Here is a 12,363-nt window from a genome sequence, read left to right as displayed (position 1 = left end):
TATTTTACAAACCACATTTAGGATGAAAACATTTTGATTCAGGTTTTAGTGGCTTTGCATGTTTTAAGTAGATGTGATGGATTGCATGGTCTATTAATTTTGGACCCCTCGAGCTTATGAGACCCTGTCAGACTCCACTGGAGAAACTGAAAGTATAGTGTGCACTGTGCAGTCTGCAAAATCTGTAAAGATGTTTCTGCGTTCCTAGTTGTTAGTTGATATTTTGTGAGTGAATCATATGGTTCTGTGAAAATTGTGTCTAAAGCATCCCAGAAAACAACAATTTTAATAAACAATGAATTCATCAAGCAAAAACATACCATTTCTTGTGGGTTCCAGCTTCTTTGATGTGAGAATTTGCTGCTTTCTGCTCTGTGGTACATTATTGTTAATTGAATATCTTTTGGGTTTTGGACATCGCTCTGGGTTATGGGGAGCGTAAACAATTCATTTATTGATTACAAAAAAGTATGAAGAGATAATGACAAGAATGATCTTTTCTTCATCCTGTAACTTATGCCATATGTGGTTTATGTTAAAGTGTTGATGCTTACTATGTCAGAACAGGCTATCAAATGACTTTACATGATTACAAACTACAGCTTTTTTATATAGAGCATTTGCAAGTATGTGCAATGTACATCAATAAAATCCTTGTCAGAAAATCGTCCATAATGAATTTTATTCTGTTTCTTCATATGTAGCCTAAAAGTTTGAAGAGGAAGCTGTGAAATCCTTGCAAAACGTTCCCTGGATAAATCTGGACTGGAAACTCCTTACATAGCACCATGTCAATTTCATCATCCTTTTCTTGCTTTCCCAGGACTGCCCTTCCAGACCATCATCATCATCATCATCATCATCACATCTGTGGATTTCATACAGACAGAACCACTCCCTGCAGCCTCCTCCCTTTCTCTTACCCTCATCTCCCCCAACCCACACCCTGAACCCCCTGCTCTCTGGTCCCCTTTCCGTCGTCCCACCACGTCTGCGGAGTGGGTGCCGGCTCCCTCCCCCAGGGGTGGGAGTGAGGAGCTGGGGGACGCACTCGACAAACCCCTGGAGAATGATGCCGAGGGCGTGTGGAGCCCAGACATTGAGCAGAGCTTCCAGGAGGCACTGGCCATCTACCCACCCTGTGGCCGCAGGAAGATCATCCTCTCTGACGAGGGCAAGATGTACGGTACGCCCACCTTTATCATCATACTATCCATGTACCTTTTTCTTCTTGAATGGGATGATAAACACAACACCTGAAGATCAGCTCACATGCAGGTCAGGGTTGAGGATAATGCTCTTTAGCAAAAAGTGAAATAAAAGTTATAGTCTGTGAACCTCTCCTCAAAGACGCTACTACTCCTCAAACAGACGCTACTACTACACCCACAGTGCAACACCTGCAGTATGATGGGGCACAAACAGACAAATAGACATTTGTTTCATATACTCTCTCCCACACACACACACGTTCATCATCACTCCTTGTGTTCATGTTTCACATCACTCCCGTTTCCTGCACAGCTGTCAGCTCCACTTTGTCCCATAGTGAACAGTATGATGGCATGATGTGTCAGAAACAAGCGCACAAACTTTAATCACTCAGTCTTCTACGCATGCATGCATACAAAATTTGCCTCTCATGCAGACTTCAGTTTGATCATTTTCTATCAGAAGCCATGATATTTAACTGAGAATGAAAACAATACACTGACACATAGAAAAGCAAAGCTGCATTTCTATTCACTCCTTCAAGATCCATAATAATGACAAATCAATTAAAAGTAAAGCATTAAAGTATCAGCTTCATCAACATACAGAGTTATTTTGGCTAGACCTATGTCCCAATGTATTTCTGGCAGTGACAGTGAGAGCGCTCCAGTGTTCTTGTTATCAAAATGTGCTCCATATCATTCAACCTAAACAGGTTCAGAAGAATGAATAACTTCCTACAAAGCGTATACTGCTTGTGTTTAAATGGCATGGATGCTAACTTTTGTGTGTTGTTGCCTCAAGTACTCATTAGAAATGAGAAATGTTGATGGGTTTTTCCACACTAAATGTTGCTTGACCAGATTTCACATTGTTTGTGCTATTTGGCAACCTATCTAAAATAATGATCTGAGGTTTGGAGCAGCAAAATAACTTTACTGAAGGTCTTTCCATAGTGAATCTTTGGGTATTGTCATTGCAAAACAGGTGTTGGGAAGGTGAGGTGACATTCCTCTCCGACACCTTGCTGAAAGATATTTGGTAACAGATGGCTTGCCCATAGTGTGTCCTCCTGCTTGACTGTTTGATAGTGGATCTGGTTGTTGGAAAAGGGGCGGATAGAGGTAGTGGCGCTATCAGACAGCCTCTGTCATCGCCTTGTTTTGTCACAGTGCCAGACAGCTCCTTTAACTGTTAGCTTTGCCTAGCCAAGCTTAGCCACCTATTGAGGTCATGGCCATCGTCTGATCAACGCTTAAACCCTTATAAAGCCAGTAATAATAGTTGGAGGGGGTAGAGGAGGGAGGGGCAGGTGGCTCATTCTGTCTCACGGGGATGGGGGGCTGAATGAGCATAGGTAGTGATGGTGGGGGTTTTGGCAAGGCAGGCACTGAGGTGCCCCTTCTTCCCTGTGGGGGTTAGGGGCAGGTGATGCACGCCAGGGAGTGCGTTGGCCCGCCAGGAATGGCATGTGCACTTGGGAGCCCGGGGGTTCAAGGCAGCTCGGCTGTAACCCTAAACCAGAATAGACGTTTACCCTTTGAGCACTTGAAGGGGAGGGAGGACGGGTGGACAAATAAACACCAAGGTGGGCACTGGTGTCTTGCATGGCCTCGGGCCCCAGTAGAACGGTCTCACACCTGTCCCCAGCATGTGTGTGTATGTTTCAGAATGAGAAAGGTAGAGGTTGTGTATTTTTCTTTACCTCCTCTGCTCCCTGCTTTTTCTGTGACTTATCTCCCACAGTTCTCTTTGTCTCAGACTCTTTCTTTGTCCTTTATGAACAACCTCTTCTCCCTTTCTCTCATTCTGTCAGTTGGTCTGTCTGCCTTTCAGTTCACCTCCAGCTGCTCTCAGTTCAACCTGACAGCCTTGTGGCAAAGCCAGATTTATGACTTGAGAAATGAGGCAAGACTGAGCCAGTACATGGCCCGCTGTGCCCCTAAACAGCCTGACCAGTTCTTCCCTTACCTCCCCTGCAGCTCCCCTGTTCTGTGCTTTTATCACCATCCCCGCGGTCACAAGTGGCCAACAACTCAAGTCATTCAAGCTACAATCAATGCAAAGCCACTTTGAAGGTCTTTAGTGTTGTTAATGTTGTTAAAGCGCTGATGGGCGGTCTTAAATCAGGTAGCCAAATCAAATATCAGCTGAGAATATCTTTAATGGCATATATGAAATGGTGAAGCAATGACTTGATAGTTTTAGAAATGTTATTTAGTCTTCTTGCATGGGCTAAATATGGATACACACGCAAAACAAAACTCCTAGCAAAATAACTGTCTGTTGGCCTAGAGTGACATACTCTGAATATTAGGTTGAATTCCCCTCTGAGGAATGAATGCCATTTTTTGCTAAACAATATGATATTGAGTCTCTGAGCAGCGAAACAGAAGGAATGTGTGCTTCTATCCATTGTAAATTCCTAAATTGACTGGAATGTTTTTACCCCATATTCCGAACATTCACCACATTTTTTTCCCATAATGCTGTGCATAGCGCTGGCACTCGCGCCCATTAGTGAACAGACATATTAGTTCGCTTATTAGGGACGGTGTCACGGATATTGTGGCGGTTATGTGCTCCGGTGGTAATTCGACATGCATCTGCCAAGGAAAATATTTCCTGCCTTGTGTGGCTCTCAGCAAGAGACGTGCCCTGTGGTCTGACCGAAGGCCTCATGCTGCAATAATGGAAAAACAGTCCCGAACTTGTAGTGCAATGGAAACTAATGTGCTGACAACTAGAAGAATGAAGCTAGAAGAATGTGGCACTGGAAATGTTATTATCTTTCCTCTTTATTTACTGCCATATGACTGCCATATTAATTTATGTGCCCCTTTTGCAATTGTAATTGTTTTCTTTTATGATGTCTTTTGACTAATTTTTATTTGACAGCATTCAGTCTTGCAAAATGCAGCTGTTTGGTTTCGTCACACTTGTTTTCCTGACATCTGTGAGAGGAGCTCTTTTCTCATATTTTGATGGGTACTGCTTCCTGTGGGGAACTTTTTTATCTTGTGTTAGTGTAGTGGGTAAAAGCAACCAAGTTTCCCTCAGTAGTGGCATATTTTTCTGTCAGTTCAGAACAAAGAATACCCACACAATGAATCACGCTCCCACTTAGCTTCGCTTGTGCAACGTGTCAACCCATTGTGGGTTTTTGTCAAGCACTGCAAATATGTTTTCATCTCAAGCCATTCTCATTAAGAGTGTGATGTAAAGGTCAGCGAAAAGCAACAGCGAGTCCTCACCCGGGTACAAACTTTGGCAGTAAAGTGAGAGATTCACCAGTGACCTTGACCTGCTGACCTTTTGAAGAAGCCTCTTTGGCAATTAGATTTTCCTCATATGAATATTCATTCAGACACCAGTTTATTAGATACACCACTTGAGAAGGCGGATGAACATGAACCTCCTATCATGTGAACAACCCCCTGCTGCCTGTGGAATCTCGACACAGCTCCCTCCATCTCAGTCACTGTCTTTCTGTCTGTCACAGTGTAACCAATAGGACATGGTGAGGAGAGACAACCACGTAACAGAGCTGTCACTGTCACTTTATGTAGACATCTCAGATCAGCAAGGTGAACGGAAGGATCCAAACAGGCCAGACATCTTTTGATCTGTCTATTCCATTAACTGACGTTGAGCCTCACACAAACTACCTCTGCATAAATCTCTGTAATCGCAAATACACTCGTGGTAGGTTGTGTTAATGCAACATGGCATCTGTTTAAACTTACTAGGAATACTATACTGTCAGAAATAAGACTAAACTTCAGATCTGGCTTATATAGCAGTGCATCTGGTTACCATGCTGATAAGTGCAGGACTCTTGTATGATGGGAAGCTGTGGTTTTTGTAAGCTTGAATGACACCTGTCAGAGATTCTCAGTGGGAGATTATCAGAGGCAAACTAACAGAAATTGAGTTAATAAGGGAGAGGGAGGAGAGCTAGTAACATTTTATCTTATGGGTTTTCTATTTGCTAATAATTTCTCAAAGGTTTCATGGAAAGAACTATGTCATTTGGTACTAAATATAGGCGAAATAGAGAATAGAGGAATTTATGTAAAGAGAATGCTTCAATGTACATTTATATCCAAGGAAGGTTAAAATCAAGAGCAAATGGACTTGGTTAAAGATACTCAAAGACGGTTCACCTCTCATCCAAGAGGCTTCTTCGGTTCTGACTGCCTTGAAGGGAATCCCAGCTATTTAACCTCAGAGGGGTCTTTTCTAAAGTTATCGATACTTCTTAGTTTGTTCGTGCTCCTGGCTGTTGTGATGACACTAAATATGTATATAAAATAAATAAATAATATATTTATAATTTCTTATTAGAAGCTTGGTTTAACATATATGTTGAATTTTTTGCGGATTTATGTATTTTCAGCTGTCCAGCTATGCACTCAACAAAAGACTAGAGTACCAATTGAACACTGTCTCCATTTTAGCTAGCATACCTTATAGTTAGTGCCAAATTAGATACTTATTTCCAGGAAACTTCCAGGAAAAAATTAGGAAATAACAGACCTCTGGAATAAAGCAGGTAAGTGCTCTATTTGTGAGTCTTCTGGAATATCTGCATGAATTCAAAAATACTTTTTTTGTGAATAGCATCTTTACAATTACATTCCTCTAATTTGAAAGGAATACATTACAATAGCACAAATTTAAGGATAGTTTACCTATATTAGTCTCATGAAAATATTGGTTAAATAATTAATTTTAGCTTTTTATATGGTTTTGGTTTTAGTAAAAAAATTAAAAAATTAAAATGTCCTGGAGCTCAACGCTCTTAAGACAGTGGAGATGGCTGTGGATTTAAGGCCACTCTCCCCCATTACCCCGTGTGACGCCACAGTCAACACTTTGGAGTCTGTTTGCTTCCTGGACAGCTTCATCACCCAAAAACTTGTGGGCGCTGAACATCATCACCTCCCTCAACAAGAAAGCCCAGCAGTTGATGTACTTCCTGCGGCAGCTGAAGAACAATGATGGTGCACTACTACACCGCTATCATGCTGATCAGCTCCGCTGCTGCCACAGCCAAGGACAAAGGCAGACTGCAGCATATCGTTCGCTCAGCAGAGAAGGAGACAAGCTGCAGTCTTCCACCCCTCCAGCACCCGGACGCCTCCAGGACTCCAAGGCGAGCAGGAAAGATTGTGGTCAACCCCTCCCACCCTGGACACAAACTGTTTCAGACACTCCCCTCTGGCAGGAGGCTGCGGTCCATCAGGACCAAAACATCACGCTACAAGAACAGTTTCTTCCCATCTGCAGCTGGCCTCATCAACAAGGCCCAAGACCCCCACTAAAACTGATTCCCATGCCCCCAAACCTCCCCTCCCTCTTACAGTACATCGTGTAAATGTTTGCACATACAAATCTGATGCACATGTAATTAACTGCCATATTACACATAGGCTTTATTATTCTTTTATTTTTGTATATCTTGTCAATTACATATTTTTATATTTAAATAGGTTTACAAATTCCTTGTATATGTGTAAACCTACTTGGCCATAAAGCTGATTCTGATGAAAGAATTAGGATGTAGTTGTACACAGATCAATGTGGACAGTGTTGTCATTTCTCCTTTTCCTCACTTATTATACATTTACCACATTATTATATTCACACAGTCATTGTGCTTATAATATACTGTATTGTAACGTAAGCTGTTCAAATGATAATTTAGTACATCAAAACTGCAAATGATTCGGTCATGAGGAGATGAACCCAGTAAAATATATATTAATATGCTCAGCTTCAATGCCACTTACCAATTTTGAAGTTGTCACTTGTTTGTGTTGAACCAGGAATGCTTTGTGACTGTTTTAATGCTGGACCATCACTGGCTCTATAATGTAGTACTTTACTCGTTGCTGGTATCAAGGCTTGGTAGAGTGCTTTTCAGAGCTCAGAAGGCTGCATCCAGGCTCTATCGGAGAGGAAATGACACCCAGCCAAGACATTCCTGCAGCCTAAATGTGACCTTTGTTTTCCTGGGCAGACACGGTGGGCATATGTGCTGTTGAGGGAAAAAGTATGGCTGGCAGATGTTGCTTCTGAGAGAAAGACAGTTTGTATGCAGTTAGACAGGCACAAATGTACACATGTCCAAGACCAAGTGTAACTTATACTTACGGTAAGACTTGAATTTAAATAAAGGTTCAACAGATTGTAGTTTCCTCTGTATTAACTATGTAGCTTAAACACAGCCACACACGTACAACAGGGTGATGAACTAAATCACTCCCTGTGATATGGTTGTCCATTGGATAAGTCCATGTACATAGGGATGTTGTTGTTCACACACAAACAGGACATGGACTCATGGGGTGATGCTGGTGCAGCAGATGCAGGACCCAGTGTGAACCAGTCAATATATAGGAATGTCAGGAATGCACTGGGCTGAGATGGAGACATTGAAACAAAGAGAGAGAGAGAGAGCACACCAGGCCAGTGATGACCGCAGTCCCATTTGGGGGAGGGCAGATTTATGACCAGTCAGGCCCAGAGGTTGACTTTGGAAGGGACACTATAGGCGGCCTTCACTAACCCCCTCCACCTCTCCCTGACCTCTACCAACAGGCCTGACGAGAAGGAGAGAAAAGCCAGAAGGAAAACTAGTGAAACAGTGTTTGTCTGGCCTTTTAAGATCATTACAGCTCCAGGATTCAAAACTTTAGTATGTTTTGGTGTTTTGATTGGTGATTTGGTGTTATTAATACAGCCATGGTGCCAACTTACACATGCTGTCAGTAAGATGAATGAAGGGGTTCAATGTGCCATTTTCCTGTAATTACCACTTGTGGCCACAGTTTAGCAAAAGTTACATAGGCTTGCAAGGCAGTGGCTAAAATAAATGTTTTTATAACAACAATGGATCAAATGACAATGTGAAAGGGGTCATTTGTAGTGATGACCTGGAATTATCACCCGAATCTGCAGCTCTTCTGTGCTTTATGGAGCTTTATAGCTAGTTTTAGCTCATTGTTGTTGTTGCTGTTCAATCTGTAACTACTTTGCTTAACTCTCGCTGCTCTCTTAGCACTGTTGGTCGCAGCGGGCAGTTGTTTTCAGGGGAAAAGGTCTAAAAACAGGTACAGAGCCTGCTTAGCACCAAACAGAAGACAGGCACAGTAAGAGACTAGCTGGTATACATAGTGGAGTATTTTGGAGCAAAAGAGCCAGTTATTTCCCTCAGGAGTTGGTAAACCAAAAACACAGCTAAAAGGAGAGTGAATATTAGACTGGCATTCATCAGGTGACTCCAAATGACTCATAATGTTGCTTGTACCTGCTGGATGTGTAAGTAAGTAACTGTTTGCTAAGACATTTGTCATATCAACTAATGATACAGAGTCGTGTTCACAACTTGTTTCGGTTGAAAGAAACCCAGTTATTTCAGGTTTAAGTTTGAAATAGAGAATTTAAGGTGTGTTTTGGGACAAATACACTTTTGAGTCATTTCAGACATTTATATTGCAGGCAGGGTGGAAACTAAAAATATTACAGAATACAAATGTATATATAATATGTGAGACTGGAAACTTCACCAACATCTACCAGCAACAGAAATATTCCATAAAAACTCACAAACTATAATGTTTTCTAAGTTGCACAACCCAGCAGTGTCTCTGAACTCTGGAACAGTCCAATTTTCCTTCTGCTGCAGGTGGTCACTTTTCATGCCCTTAAGAAATTTTTCAGATTTCCGCCAGATTTCCATGACTGCAGGCAGTGTGATAAACAACATCAAACTGTGGACCAGTGGCTGATCATATAATGTTCCTACTGACGTTTGGGCAGCATTGGCTGGCACAAGTTCTCTGTCTGTGCTACTCCCATTAGATATCATGATCTCATCGCTGTGTGACTGAGTCCCCTCTCTGATCTCATGGGTGTGTTGGAGGGTATTTTTGATGGGGCCCTTCCCCAAGCACTCACCAGGAGTGGCAGGGCATCTGATATGAGAACACTAAGCAGCCCATTAATGAAGCTGTTTAATGCTTGCAGTACATACATAGTTAATTTTGAATGGAGATACCGTCATATTGATAAAGCAGTTTGTCCTTTGCTCTTTTGGTGTAAGAATACCTTTTTAATCGTTATTTTTTAGAAAAAAATTTTCATTGTAATGTTGAAAACAAAAAAGAATTGATGTAGTTACCCTGCCAGACATTTATATTAGCATTTTCACAGAAGAGCTTTGCAACTCTCATTTCTTTCATTGTCTTTCATGTTTGCACTTGACTTGACTTGGGTTTCAAGTTGATTAAGTTTGACAACAACTCTGGGCCAGGAAAGGCTTACAAATCCATAAAAGATATTCAAAAGTGTCTGGCTACCAAAGTGAAAAGATGGTCTGTTTTTCTGAATTCATGAATTGTTCATCTGTGGTGACATGCTCACGCATCTGTGTCTGCCACTTTAAAAATCCCTATTGTATTGGATACACAGTGTACATCTTACTGTACACTGAGTGAAGTTTCCAGAAGATAAATTGCTGGGAATTGGAAGAACTTGCAGCTGTAATGTGAGGAACTTGATACAGGCAACTTAATGTTCATTTGAAGTCAAGTACTGTGACTTTGACAAAGCTCTCTGTTCGTCTTTTCAAGAGTTTGATTGCGAGGAAATGTGGAACACTTCCTTAATCCCTGGGGAATTAAAGAAATATGCATTTATGGGCTCAAACAATCGGCCTGCGGGTGCACCTTCCGATAAACACTAAATGGTTGAGGAGTTACAGGCCTGAAAGGAAAATAAGATTGAGACAGAAAAGAGTGCCGCAACTGGGGCTAAGTCTGTGTGTGTGTCAGTTTATGTCTTCTATGTGTGTGACTGTGTGTATAAACTGGAGTAGACTGCATTTGAGAGAGGGGTTTAGTGCACAAAAGCCTCACACAATGGCAGTTCTTCAGCTGGGTGTGTGTGTGTGTGTGTGTGTGTGTGTACTGATTCACAGATAAAATCAATCTAACAGTTATTTGTTGCTAAAGAAACTTTGCTGATGGTAAATCCATTTTTTGCATATCTTATTAAATTAAAATTCTATTTGAATTTACTTTATTTAACCAAGATAATCAATATCAATATTTTTTAGGAAGCGGTACCACGATTGTTTCCTAACCTTAGCCACTTCTTTATTATTGTCACTATGATGACAAAGGTCCCCTAACCTTAGCAAAGTTGTCATTTTAACTCAAAACCAGGATGTTTCCCCAAACTTAACCAAGTTGTTTTTGTGTGCTAAACCTAACCAAACCTTAACAATAGTGTTGTCATCCTTTAGCGTTAGATCAGAAAACGCTTCTACGTGTCATTGTAGAGGGCACGGACAAACAACGTATTTTGCCGTTTCATTTGAAGAACTTTGTTGATCCAGCTGATTCCATATAGTGGCACCATAAATCTGCAGGCTGCTCTTAGACACAGCAATTTTGCAGCAGGGATTTCCAGCCTTTGCTGCTAGACTGCTAGTGCGGGGGTCCAAGGTGAAGCCCAACAGTTCTATTAGGTTTAGAGGGACAATAGGAGAGAGGAGTTTTTGTATACATAGAGGAACTGCCAGCAAGGCTTTATTTTCTAAAGGTTAACTCCAACACAGCAAACTCCTCTCTCCAACTCAGACTCACATTTCCACCGGCATCTTCCTGCAACAACTTGCCTCTCATGAGATTTCAGATCGAGAATTGTCCTTGAGCGAGACTTCTGTTTATGGTTAAAAACAAGGGGTGTTGCCAGGTGTTACTTGTAGGGATCCTTCCCATGATGTTATCAGACACCTGGTATAACAATCTGAACCTGTCAAAAAGTCAATTTTGATGGGCGCAGTTGCTCCAATAGAATATTTTGCAGCCGGTTCGCAGCTGAAGCCATCTACTGTACGGATTTCAAAAGGTTCGACCCTAAAATATTTGAAAAAAGGGCCCAGGTTTAAAAATACCAAAATTACAGTTTAATAACACTGCAGTATGATCAGTATCAGTATTACACTTCTGATCTGAAAATGCAGCAACATTACTAAAAAGTCTGACATGACAAAAAACCTGTGTCAAATCAAAAGCCCCAGATTTTCCTAACTAATTTGGTAGAGAAAACCAAGGTCAACTGTGAAGTTGTTACCCAAACTGCCTGTTGTAAACATCCATCACAGTTTACAGGCACACCTTATGTTTCAACTTTTACAATTGCTCTAGTTGTGCGCACAAACCTTTTTCTTACACAATGAGGGTTTATTCCCAACATTTTTGTTGTACTCACTCAGAATAAAAATTATTTACACAATCTTACAGAACTGCTGCTGACTGCTTGTGTTTCTTGTCCTGTCTGATTTCATGTAACAATGCTGTGTTTCCATATCTCAGCAATTACTGTAGTGCAGTACAATGGAAATGAGAGCCCAAACTAGAAAACCAAGATTTATCCTTTGAATGATCATGATTTAATATTTTAAAAGCCTCCATCCAAAATACAACTAATAGTATAAACAAAATATCCAATATCATACCGATCAAAGTCAAAATGTCAGTGCTTACAGCAATAACATGCATTGCATTTGGGAAATCCTTCTCTTTCTCATTTTCTTCAAAGACTTATAAAGGTTGTACCATACACTTTATAGAGGCAGATAGATTTCACCTTTAGGGTATACAAACCTACAGCCTAAGCTGTTTCTGTAAGGACAAAACACAAATGCTTTGAAAAAGCATTAAGTGGAAACTCATGTCTGAGCGAACTGTGAGGACTAAGGCTGTTCACATGAGCACCGGGAAGAAAGTGTTTTGCATTCCGTGCAAAATCTGATCACTTTTATTGGCTGACAAAATTACTTATGGGGGTTCAGCCGAGCTTCGGGTTTCCTCTTTTCACCATTCGGGGTCACTTGATTGGCCGGTTCGTGGAGCGTTGTGAGGTCTGACCCAAGCGTCACTATGTAAGGGAAAATCTGACGGGTTTGTACCAGGTTGTGTGTCGTGACTGATCTGTGTGTTAATTCACATGGAGATGTGGTGCCAAGGGAAAAATGACAGTGTTTAAGAGGTGGTGCAAAGTCTAGCAAACTCTTATATGATTATGTGTGTGTATGTGTGTTTGTGTATGTGTGGGGGCCTGTGTGGGAGTGTGAGA

At 41.3% G+C, this 12,363-nt stretch overlaps 1 protein-coding gene across 1 annotated transcript in view; it reads left to right on the top strand.

Moving 5' to 3' along the window:
* The first annotated feature begins 1,052 nt into the window (after window positions 1-1,052).
* LOC119894306 (transcriptional enhancer factor TEF-3-like) overlaps window positions 1,053-12,363 on the top strand; it is a 29,150-nt gene continuing 17,839 nt past the window's right edge. The window contains exon 1 of the mRNA XM_038706985.1: window positions 1,053-1,181. The gene's annotated coding sequence lies outside the window, so the exon portion shown is untranslated. The remainder of the gene's footprint in view (window positions 1,182-12,363) is intronic.

Source organism: Micropterus salmoides, unplaced genomic scaffold (genome assembly GCF_014851395.1).
Source record: "Micropterus salmoides isolate LMB-PRFRI ecotype aquatic unplaced genomic scaffold, ASM1485139v1 Ms_hic_scaffold_8, whole genome shotgun sequence".
NCBI lineage: Eukaryota > Metazoa > Chordata > Actinopteri > Centrarchiformes > Centrarchidae > Micropterus > Micropterus salmoides.
The sequence above is the reverse complement of the archived record's forward strand: the minus strand, read 5'-3'. Positions and strand labels throughout refer to the sequence as shown.